Here is an 11213-nt window from a genome sequence, read left to right on the forward strand (position 1 = left end):
TGCAGACGTTGATGAATGTGCAACCAACACTTCAACCTGTCAACATATCTGCACCAATACAATTGGAAGCTTCAATTGCAGTTGCCAGCCTAGTTTAGCACCAATGTGACAAACGCTTCCCTTTGTGATGGTAGGAAATCTTCAAATATTCAGATTCTCAGAAACCACTGATTTACAAATTGCACATAGTCTAAACCCACTCAATTTCCATCATAGTCTAGATGGCTATAAACAAGCTCTTCCAGGCTTAATAATTAAACAATAAGAGGTTAAGGAAAACAATCTGCCTGTATGAAATAATTATACTTGACTTGCAGTCTACAAATTCCATTGCACTAATTTCATCAACTGTTTGAAAACTGCAATTATGATTCAGACATTTGAGTCAATGGATCACGTTTTGGATCAAGTGCTTTGCAGTTTGAGAGATGGAAATGCTTTTTAGTTCCGGATGTGGCACTTTTTTGGGTTGCTGAGTGTTGAGCATCAATGGTGAAATAACGTGGTTCCCCAATCAGGGAAGTAGCAGGATGTTGACGCCAAGAGATTCAATATGTTAGTCAAAGTGATCTGTCTGAGACCTCAGACCTCTTTATCACAGCTTGCAGTGAAGGTTTACCTGTACATTGCTGGTTAGAAATGCCAAATTTTGGTGTGCACTGGGCAATACGAACTAGCCTCAAAAAATGTGATTGATGAAACATTAGCGGTGTTCTTAGAATATAGGTGAATAAACAGCCATTGTCCCTTGAGTTAATAGTTCTTTCACAATCACCACTCAAAATTGCTGGTTATTTCACTGGCTGCAGCTCAGAGGCTGCAACTTGTGAACCTTATCTGGCACTGGCATATTTAAGGAAATAATAGTCAGCAGGCCCCTTGAGGTCTGAATTGATACTGATACACTCATGAATTGACTTTTTCCTACAGATATTGATGAATGTGCAACCAACACTTCAACCTGTCAACAAATCTGCACCAATACAATTGGAAATTTTAATTGCAGTTGCCAGCCTGGATTTAGCACCAATGTGACAAATACTTCTCTTTGTGATGGTAGGAAGTCTTCAAACATTCAAATTCTCAGAAAAAGTTGATCCGCAATTACAGAAAGCCTCTCAATGTCCTGCATGTTTTAGACTGTGAAAAGCATGCACTTGTTGTTGTTTCACAATTAAATGATAAGTGGGTAAGGAAAATAATCTGCCTGTAACAAAAAATTACATTTTGATTGCAGAGTATGGTTCATATTGTGGAAAATTCATACTCAGCTAGAACATTGCAAGTACGATTTCTGAATTTTGGATCAAATTCTTTGCACTTTTGGATTTGCCATTTTTCTGGGTTACGCATTGTTTAGCATCAATGGTGGTCATAATGTGGTATCCTAATCAGAGAAGGAACAGAATGTCCAAGCCGAAAGATTCAATATGCTAGTCAGAGTGAACTTTTCGATTTCACTGCTCCTTTCTGCACAGCTTGCAGAATCACACTTTCCTTTTCTGCTGCTGGTTAGAAATGTCCAGTTGGAATTTTAGTGAGCATTAAGCAATGTGAACTGGCCAAAAAACATGCAATTGATGAAACACAATTCCCTTTCATACACCTAAGGTAGATAAATGGCCCTAGCTCGTTGTGTTACTTTTCCTTCACCATCACTGGAATTTGATGATTCAGCCACTGGCCACAGCTCATAATCTGGAGCTTTAACCCATTGTCTCAGCCTGGAATGAATAATAAAATGGTATTGGCAAGAATCCCTGAGGTCTGACATGACACAGATACACTCAGAAATTTTCTTTTTTCTGCAAATGTCAACGAATGTGCAACCAACACTTCAGCCTGTCAACAAATCTGCACCAATACAATTGGAAGCTTCAATTGCAGTTGCTAGTCTGGATTTAGCACCAATGTGACAAACACTTCTCTTTGTGATGGTAGGAAATCGTCAAACATTCAGATTCTCAGAAACTGTTGACTTACAAATTTCACATAGTCTAACCCATTCAACTTCCATCATATTCTAGATGGCGATAAACTAGCTCTTCCAGGCTTTATAATTAAACAGCAAGAAGTTAATGAAAATAATCTGCCTGTATGAGATAATTATACTTGACTTGCAGTCTACAGATTCCATTATACTAATTTCCTAGAGTTTTTGAAAATTGCAATTATGATTCAGACATTTGAGTCAATGGATCATGTTTTGGATCAAGTGTTTTGCAGTTTGAGAGATGGAAGTGCTTTTAAGTTCTGGATGTGGCAATTTTTTGGGTTGCTGAGTGTTGAGCATCAATGGGGAGATAACGTGGTTCCCCAATCAGGGAAGTAGCAGAATGTTCATGCCAAGAGAGTCAATATGTTAGTCAAAGTGGTCTATCTGAGACTTCAGACGTCTTCATCAAAGCTTGCAATGAAGGTTTACCTGTACATTGCTGGTTAGAAATGTCAAATGTTGGTGTATACTGAGCAATATGAACTGGCCCAAAAAATGTGATTAATGAAACATTAGTGCTTCCCTTGGAATATAGGTGAATAAACAAGCATTGTCCCGTGGGTTAATAGTTTCTTCACGATCCCCATTCAAAATTGCTGGTTATTTCACTGGCTGTAGCTCATAGGCTGGAGCTTGTGAACATTATCTGGGACTGGCATGGTTAAGGAAATAATAGTTGGCAGACCCCCTGAGATCTGAATTGATACTGATACACTGATGAATTGACTTTTTTCTACAGATATCGATGAATGTGCAACCAACACTTCAACCTGTCAACAAGTGTGCAGCAATACAATTGGAAGCTTTGATTGCAGTTGCCAGCTTGGGTTTAGCACCAATGTGACAAACAGTTCTCTTTGTGATGGTAGGAAATCTTCAAACATTCAGATTCTCAGAAGCTGTTGACTTACAAATTGCACATAGTCTAAACCCACTCAATTTCCATCATATTCTAGATGGCTATAAATAAGCTCTTCCAGGCTTTATAATTGAACAATAAGAGGTTAATGAAAACAATCTGCCTGTATGAAATAATTATACTTGACTTGCAGTCAACAGTTTCTATTGTACTAATTTCATAGACTGAGTGAAAATTTCAATTATGATTCAGACATTTGGGTCAATGGATCATGTTTTGGATCAAGTGCTTTGCAGTTTGAGAGATGGAAGTGCTTTTTAGTTCTGAATGTGGCATTTTTTTGGGTTGCTGAGTGTTGAGCATTAATGGGGAGGGACTGTGGTTCCCCAATCACAGAATTAGCAGAATGTTCATGCCAAGAGAGTCAATATGTTAGTCAAAGTGGTCTGTCTGAGACCTCAGACCTCCTCATCAAAGCTTGCAATGAAGGTTTACCTGTACATTGCTGGTTAGAAATGTCAAATTTTGGTGTGCACTGAGCAATATGAACTGGCCTAAAAAAATGTGATTAATGAAACATTAGCGCTTTTCTTAGAAAATAGGTGAATAAACAACCATTGTCCCGTGAATTAACAGTTCTTTCACGATCACTGCTCAAAATTGCTGGTTACTTCACTGGCCACAGCTCAGAGGCTGGACCTTGTGAACCTTATCTGGGACTGGCATGGTTAAAGAAATAATAGTTGGCAGACCCCATGAGATCTGAAATGGCAGAGGTACACTCATGAATTGACTTTTTCCTACAGATATCAACAAATGTGTAACCAACACTTCAACCTGTCAACAAGTCTGCACCAATACAATTGGAAGCTTCAATTGCAGTTGCCAGCCTGGGTTTAGCACCAATGTGACAAACACTTCTCTTTGTGATGATAGGAAATCTTTAAACATTCAGAATCTCAGAAACAGTTGATTCACAAATTACACAAAGCCTCTGAAAGTCCTGTATGTTTTAGACTATGAAAATGAAGGACTTGCTGTTGTTTCACAATTAAATGATAAGTGGTTAAGGAAAATAATCTGCCTGTAACAAAAAATTACATTTTGATTGCAGAGTATGATTTGCATTGTGGAAAATTCATACTCAGCTAGGACATTGCAATTACAATTTCTAAATTTTGTATCAAATTCTTTGCACTTTTGGATTACTGGGTTTTTCTGCGTTGCTCATTGTTTAGCATCAATGGTGGTCATAATGGACTTCAACGCGGATAATGGACTTCAACACAGATAAATGTGTAGTCGTCCATTTTGGCAGAACCAACGGGATGAACGAGTACACTATCAAGGGCAGGAGTCTTAGTAGTGTTGAAGAGCAGAAGGATCTTGGGGTCCGGGTCCACAGGACTCAAATTGGCCTCGCAGGTGGAGGATGTGGTCAAGAATGCGTATGGTGTACTGGCCTTCATTAATCGAGGGATTGAGTTTAGGAATTGGGAGGTAATGCTGCAACTTTATAAGACCCTAGTCAGGCCTCATTTGGAGTACTGTGCGCAGTTCTGGTCGCCTCACTATAGGAAAGACGTAGAAGCTATTGAAAGGGTACAGAGGAGATTTACAAGGATGTTGCCTGGACTGGGAGGCATGCCTTACGAAGTTAGGTTGAGGGAGCTGGGACTCTTCTCCCTGGAGAGACGAAGGTTGAGAGGCGACCTGATAAAAGTTTATAAAATGTTGAGAGGAATAGATAGGGTGGATTCTCAGAGGCTATTTCCCCGGGTTGAAATGGTCGCTACGAGAGGACACAGATTTAAGGTGCGGGGAGGAAAGTACAAAAGTGATGTTAGGGGTAAGTTTTTCACTCAGAGGGTGGTGAGTGAATGGAATCGGCTGCCATCAGTGGTGGTGGAGGCGAACTCGCTGGGGTCTTTTAAAAGACTTCTGGATGAGTATATGGGGTTTAATGGGATTGGGGGTCATAGATAGGTCTATAGATTGGTAGGTGTTGATGCGATCGGCGCAACTCGTGGGCCAAATGGCCTGTTTGTGCTGTAGTGTTCTATGTTCTATGTTCTATAATATGGTATCCTAATCAGGAAAGGAGCAGAATGTGCAAGCCAAAAGAGTGAATATGCTAGTCACAGTGAACATTTTGAGATCACTGCTCCTTTCTGCACAGTTTGCAGTGTCACGCTTTCCTTTCCCACTGCTCATTAGAAGTGCCCAGTTGGAATTTTAGTGAGTATTGAGCAATGTGAGCTGGCCAAGAAACATGCAATTAATGAAACACAATTCCCTTTCAAACACTTGAGGTGGATAAATGGCCCTAGCTCATTGTGTTATTTTTACTTCACCATCATCACTGGAATTTGATGGTTCAGCCACTGGCCACAGCTCATAAGCTGAAGCTTTTACCCTTTCTCTCAGCCTGGAATGAATAATAAAATGCTAGTGGCAAGAATCCCTAAGGTCTGACATGACACAAATACACTCAAATTTGCTTTTTTCTGCAAATATCAATGAATGTGCAACCAACACTTCAAACTGTCAACAAACCTGCACCAATACAATTGGAAGCTTCAATTGCAGTTGCCAGTCTGGGTTTAGCACCAATGTGACAAACACTTCTCTTTGTGATGGTATCAAACTCAGATTCTCAGAAACTGTTGATTTGCAAATTACACTTAGTCAAATCCCTCTCAATTTCCATCATATTCTAGATGCCTATAAGAAGCTCTTTATCTGGCTTCTGAATTAAACAATAAGAGTTTAATGAATTTAACACAAATAGAAAATGCTGGAAAATCTCAGCAGGTCTGACAGCATCTGTGGGGAGAAAATAGAGCCAAAGCTTCAAGTCTAGAGACCCTTCATCAGAGCTAAGAGCAAAGAGACTCAGCAGAGTTGTATATTTTGGGGTGCTGGAGGGGGAAGGGGTGTAGAATTGGACAATAACGAGTTTTCAATTGCAATAACGAGCTTTCCCTTGCTCATTAGAATTGTCAAATTTCAGTATGCACTGTGGTACCCTAATCAGAGAAGGAGCAGAATGTCCACGCTGAGAGAGTCAATATATTAGTCACAGTGATCAGTTTGAGATGTTTGTTCTTTTTTGCATAGGTTGCAGTGTTGCTTTTCTCTTCCTTTGCTCATTAGAAACCTCCAGGTGGAATTTCATTGAATATTGAGCAATATAAATTGTCCTCAAAGGCAGTGATTTAAGAAGCACTGGTCTTTTTGTTAAAATAGGTGGATAAACAGGTCATGTCCTTTGAGTTAATAGTTCTTATGCCATCATCACTGGTATTTGCTGGAAAGCCTGTTAGTGCAAGCTGTGAGGTGATCAAATGGCCTTAGTCACTTGAAGTACTTGTTCCTTCACCATCATGGGTACATGAATAGGGAGAGAATAGAGGGTACGGACCAAATAAGTAAAGGAAGGTTTTTTTTAGTTTCGTTAGGGCATCATTATCAGCACTGGCTTGGAAGGCCCAAGGGACTGTCCCTGTGCTATTCTTTTCTTTGTTCTTTGTTCCTGATAACATCACTGGAATTTGGTGGTTCAGCCACTGGTCGCTGTTCCTAAGCTGGAGCTTGTAACCTTTCTCCCGGCCTGAAATAAATAACAAAATAGCACTGGCAAGATCCCCTGAGGTCTGAAATAATGCAGGTATACTCACAAATTGACTTTTTCTACAGATATCGATGAATGTGCAACCAACACTTCAACCTGTCAATAAACCTGCACCAATACAATTGGAAGCTTCAATTGCAGTTGTCAGCCTGGGTTTAGCATCAATGTGACAAACACTTCTGTTTGTGATAGTAGGAAATCTTCAAACATTCAGATTCTTAGAAATAGTTGATTCGCAAATTATGCTTAGTTTCAACTCATTCAATGTCCTGCATGTTCTCGACCGTTACAAATAAGCACTTTCCGTTGCTTCGCAGTTAAACAATAAGAGGTTAAAGAATGTAATCTACCCGTAAGAAATAATCGCATTTCAATTGCAGATTATGGTTTGCATTGATGGTGGTCATAATGTGGTATCCTGATCAGAGGAGTAGAATGTCCATGCTGAGAGAGTCAATATATTAGTCACAGTGATCAGTTTGAGACGTCTGCTCTTTTTTGCATACGTTGCAGTATCGCTCTTTCCTCTTCCGCTCATTAGAAACCTGCAGGTTGAATTTCATTGAGTGTTGAGCAATGTGAGCTGGCCAAAAAACATACAGTTAATAAAACACAAATCCCTATCATGCAACTGAGGTAGTTAAATGGCTCAGGTTCCTTTGTTTACTTGCTCGTTCAACATCATCACTGGAATTTGATGGTTCAGCCACTAGCCACAGTTCATAAGCTGGAGCTTGTAACCCTTGTCTTGGACTGGAAGGAATAGCAAAATGGCAGTGACAAGAGCTCCTGAGGTCTGAAATAACCAAGATACACTAATGAATTGATATTTTTCTACCGATATCGATGAATGTGCAACCAACACTTCAATCTGTCAACAAATCTGCACCAATACAATTGGAAGCTTCAGTTGCACTTGCCACCTAGGTTTAACACCAATGTGACAAACACTTCTCTTTGTGATGGTGGGAAATCTTCAAACATTCAGATTCTCAGAAATAGTTGATTTGCAGATTACGCTTAGACTCCACCCTCTGAAAAGCTTTACCCTGAGACTGAATTGTACTCTTAATGAAAAAAAACTTTACGCTGAGATTGAATTGTAGTTTCAATGAAAAAAAACTCTACCCTCTCAATGTCCTGTCTGTTCTAGACTGCTAGAAACAAAGTTTCTGTTGCTTCACAGTTAAACAAGAAGGAGTTAAAGAAAATAATCTGCCTGTAGGAAATAATAACATTTTGATTGCAGATTATGGTTTCCATTGTGGAAGATTCATACTTGGCTAGAACATTGCAATTACAATTTCAGAATTTTGGATCAATGGCACGTAGTTTGAACTTCTTGATTTATTGTCACATGTATTAACATACAATGAAAAGTATTGTTTCTTCTGTGCTGAACAGACAAAGCATACTATTCATAGATAAGGAACCGAGAGAGTACAGAATGTAGTGTTACAGTCATAGCTAGGATGTAGAGAAAGATCAACTTAATGCAAGGTAAGTCCATTCAAAAGTCTGATGGCAGCAGGGAAGAAACTGTTTTTAAGTTGGTTGGTACGTGACCTCAAACTTTTGTGTCTTTCTCCTGATGGAAGAAGGTGGAAGACTGAATATCTGGGGTGTGTGGGATCCTTAATTATGCTGGCTGCTTTGCTGAGGCAGCTGGAAATATAGACAGAGTCAATGAATGGGAGGCTAGTTTGCGTGATGGATTGGGCTACATTCATAATCTTTTGTAGTTCCTTGCAATCTTGGGCAGAACAGGAGCCATACCAAGCTGTGATATAACCAAGAAGAATGCTTTCTATGGTGCAACTGTAAAAGTTGGTGAGCGTTGTAGCTGACATGCCAAATTTCCTTAGTCTTCTGAGAAAGTAGCAACGTTGGTGGGCTTTCTTAATACATGTCGGCATGGGGGTCCTGGACGGGTTGTTGGTGATCTGGACACCTAAAAACTTGAAGCTCTTGACACTTTCTACTTTGTTCCCATTGATGCAGACAGGAGCATGTTCTCCTCTACACTTCCTGAAGTCGATGACAATCTACTTTGTTTTGTTGAGATTGAGGGAAAGATTATTGTTGACACACCAGTTCACCAGATTTTGTATTTTATTCCTGTAATGTGTCTCATCATTGTTTGAGACCTGACCCTTGATGGTAGTGTCGTTAGCAAATTTGAAAATCTGGAAGCGCCATTTTTCAGTGTTGCTTATTGTTTCACATCGGTTGTGGTTGTAATGTGGTATCCTGATCAGAGAAGGTGCAGAATGTCCACGCCAAGAGAGTCAGTATGCTAGTCACAGTGATCTGTTTGAGATCTCTGCTCTTGCCTGCACAGCTTGCAGTATCATGCTTCCCTCTTCTGTTGCTCATTAGAAATGCCCAGTTGGAATTTTAGTGAGTATTTGAGCTGGCCAAAAAACATGCAGTTAATGAAATACCAAGTACCTTTCATACAGTTGAGTGGATGAATGGCCCTAGTCCCTTGAGGTATCTGTTCCTTCCTATCAAGGGTACATGAATAGGGAGGGAATAGAGCCATATGGAATAAGAAAGAACAGAAGTTTTTTTTAGCTTAGTTAGGGCATCATGATTGCCACAGTCTTGATGGGCTGAAGGGTCTGATCCTGTGCTACACTTTTTTTTGATCTTTGTATCATCACTGGAATTTGATGGTTCAACCTCTGGCCACATCTCATAAGCTGGAATTTGTAATCTTGCTCTCGGCCTGGAATAAAAAACAAAATGGCAGTCTCAAGAACCACTGTGGACTGAAATGACATAGATACTTTCACAAGTTGATTTTTGTCTACAGATATCGATGAATGTGCAACCAACACTTCAACCTGTCAACAAACCTGCACCAATACAATTGGAAGCTTCAACTGCAGTTGCCAGCCTGGGTTTAGCACCAATGTGACAAACACTTCTCTTTGTGATGGTAGGAAAATCTTCAAACATTCAGATTCTCAGAAAGAATTGATGCATAAATCATGCTTAATCTTTACCCTTTTGATGTTCTAAATCACTACAAATAAGCAGCTCTTGTTGCTTCACAGTTAAACTAGAAGAGGTTAATGAAAATATCTGCATGTAAGAAATAATGATATTTGATTGCATATTATGGTTCCCACTGTGGAAATGTGCACATGGCTTACACATTGCAATTACGATTTGAGAATTTTGGATCAATGACTTGTACTTTGCACTTCTGGGCTTGCCATTTTTTAATGTTACTTATTGCTTATCATCAAGTGGTCATAATTTGGTATCCTGATCAGGGAAGGAGCAGAATGTTGAGGCCAAAAGGATCAGTATGTTCGTCATAGTGATCTGTTTGTGCTTCTGCTCTTTTCCACACTCTTACAGTTCCCTTCTTTCCTCTCCCTTTGCTCATTAGAAATGTCCAGTTTGAATTTCAATTAGTATTGAGAAATGTGAGCTGGCCAAAAAACATGCAGTTAATGAAACACAAGTCCCTTTCATATACCTGAGGTGGATAAATGACCCGAGTCCTTTGGGGTATTTGTTCCTTCACCATCATGTCCCTGTCAGGCATGGTGGATTTGGTAGATCTAGGGAACCGTGGTGCACTAAAAGAGTTGAGTCGATGGTTAAAAAGAAAAAGAAGGCTTATGTTCGGATGAGATTGGAGGGCTCAGATAGTGCACTAGAAAGCTTTAGATTGGCTAGGAGGGAGTTGAAGAGTGAGTTGAGAAGGGCTAAAAGAGGACATGAGAAGACTTTGGCTGATAGGATTAAGGAGAATCCTAAGGCGTTCTATAGGTATGTCAAGAACAGAAGGTTGGTCAGGGCAAGATTAGGGCCAGTTACAGACAGCAGGGGGAAGTTGTGTGTGGAACCGGAGGAGATTGGAGAAGTATTGAACCAATATTTCTCTTCGGTGTTCACGCAGGGGGACATGAATATAGCTGAGGAGGACATTGGGTTGCAGGGGTGTAAAATAGACAGTATTACGGTTGATAAAGAGGATGTGCTGGAAATTCTTGAGGGGCTGAAAATAGATAAGTCCCCTGGTCTGGATGGGATCTACCCTAGGATTCTCTGGGAGGCTAGAGAGGTGATTGCAGAGCCTCTGGCTCAGATCTTCAGGTCGTCATTGGTCTCTGGTGTAGTCCCGGAGGATTGGAGGATAGCGAATGTTGTCCCATTGTTTAAGAAGGGGAACAGAGACTTTGCCGGGAATTATAGACCGGTGAGTCTTACTTCTGTTGTGGGCAAGGTTTTAGAAAAAATTATTAGGGATAGGATTTATAGTTATTTGGAGTGTAATGAATTGATTAGAAATAGTCAGCATGGTTTTGTAGCGGGTAGGTCGTGCCTTACTAACCTTATTGAGTTTTTTGAGAAGGTGACCAAAGAGGTGGATGGGGGTAAGGCAGTTGACGTGGTATACATGGATTTTAGTAAGGCGTTCGATAAGGTTCACCATGGTAGGCTTCTGCAGAAAATGCAGATGTATGGGATTGTGGGTAATCTAGGAAGTTGGATCAGGAATTGGCTATCAGATAGGAGACAGAGGGTGGTGGTGGATGGTAAATATTCATCATGGAGTGCAGTTACGAGTGGTGTGCCTCAGGGATCTGTTTTGGGGCCACTGTTGTTTGTAATTTTTATTAATGATCTGGATGAGGGTATAGTTGGGTGGATTAGTAAATTTGCTGATGACACCAAAATTGGAGGTGTGGTAGATTGTGAGG

General features: G+C 40.2%; 1 long non-coding RNA gene across 1 annotated transcript; it reads left to right on the plus strand.

Moving 5' to 3' along the window:
- The first annotated feature begins 935 nt into the window (after positions 1 to 935).
- On the plus strand, positions 936 to 9358 carry LOC145341049 (uncharacterized). Its single transcript, XR_013886333.1, has 3 exons — positions 936 to 1056; positions 2736 to 2861; positions 9308 to 9358. It is a non-coding gene; the product is annotated as an uncharacterized LOC145341049 (long non-coding RNA).
- The last annotated feature ends 1855 nt before the right edge of the window (positions 9359 to 11213 follow it).

The sequence above is a fragment of the Carcharhinus amblyrhynchos genome, chromosome 3, assembly GCF_965287045.1.
Source record: "Carcharhinus amblyrhynchos chromosome 3, sCarAmb.v2.hapA, whole genome shotgun sequence".
Taxonomy (NCBI): Eukaryota; Metazoa; Chordata; class Chondrichthyes; order Carcharhiniformes; family Carcharhinidae; genus Carcharhinus; species Carcharhinus amblyrhynchos.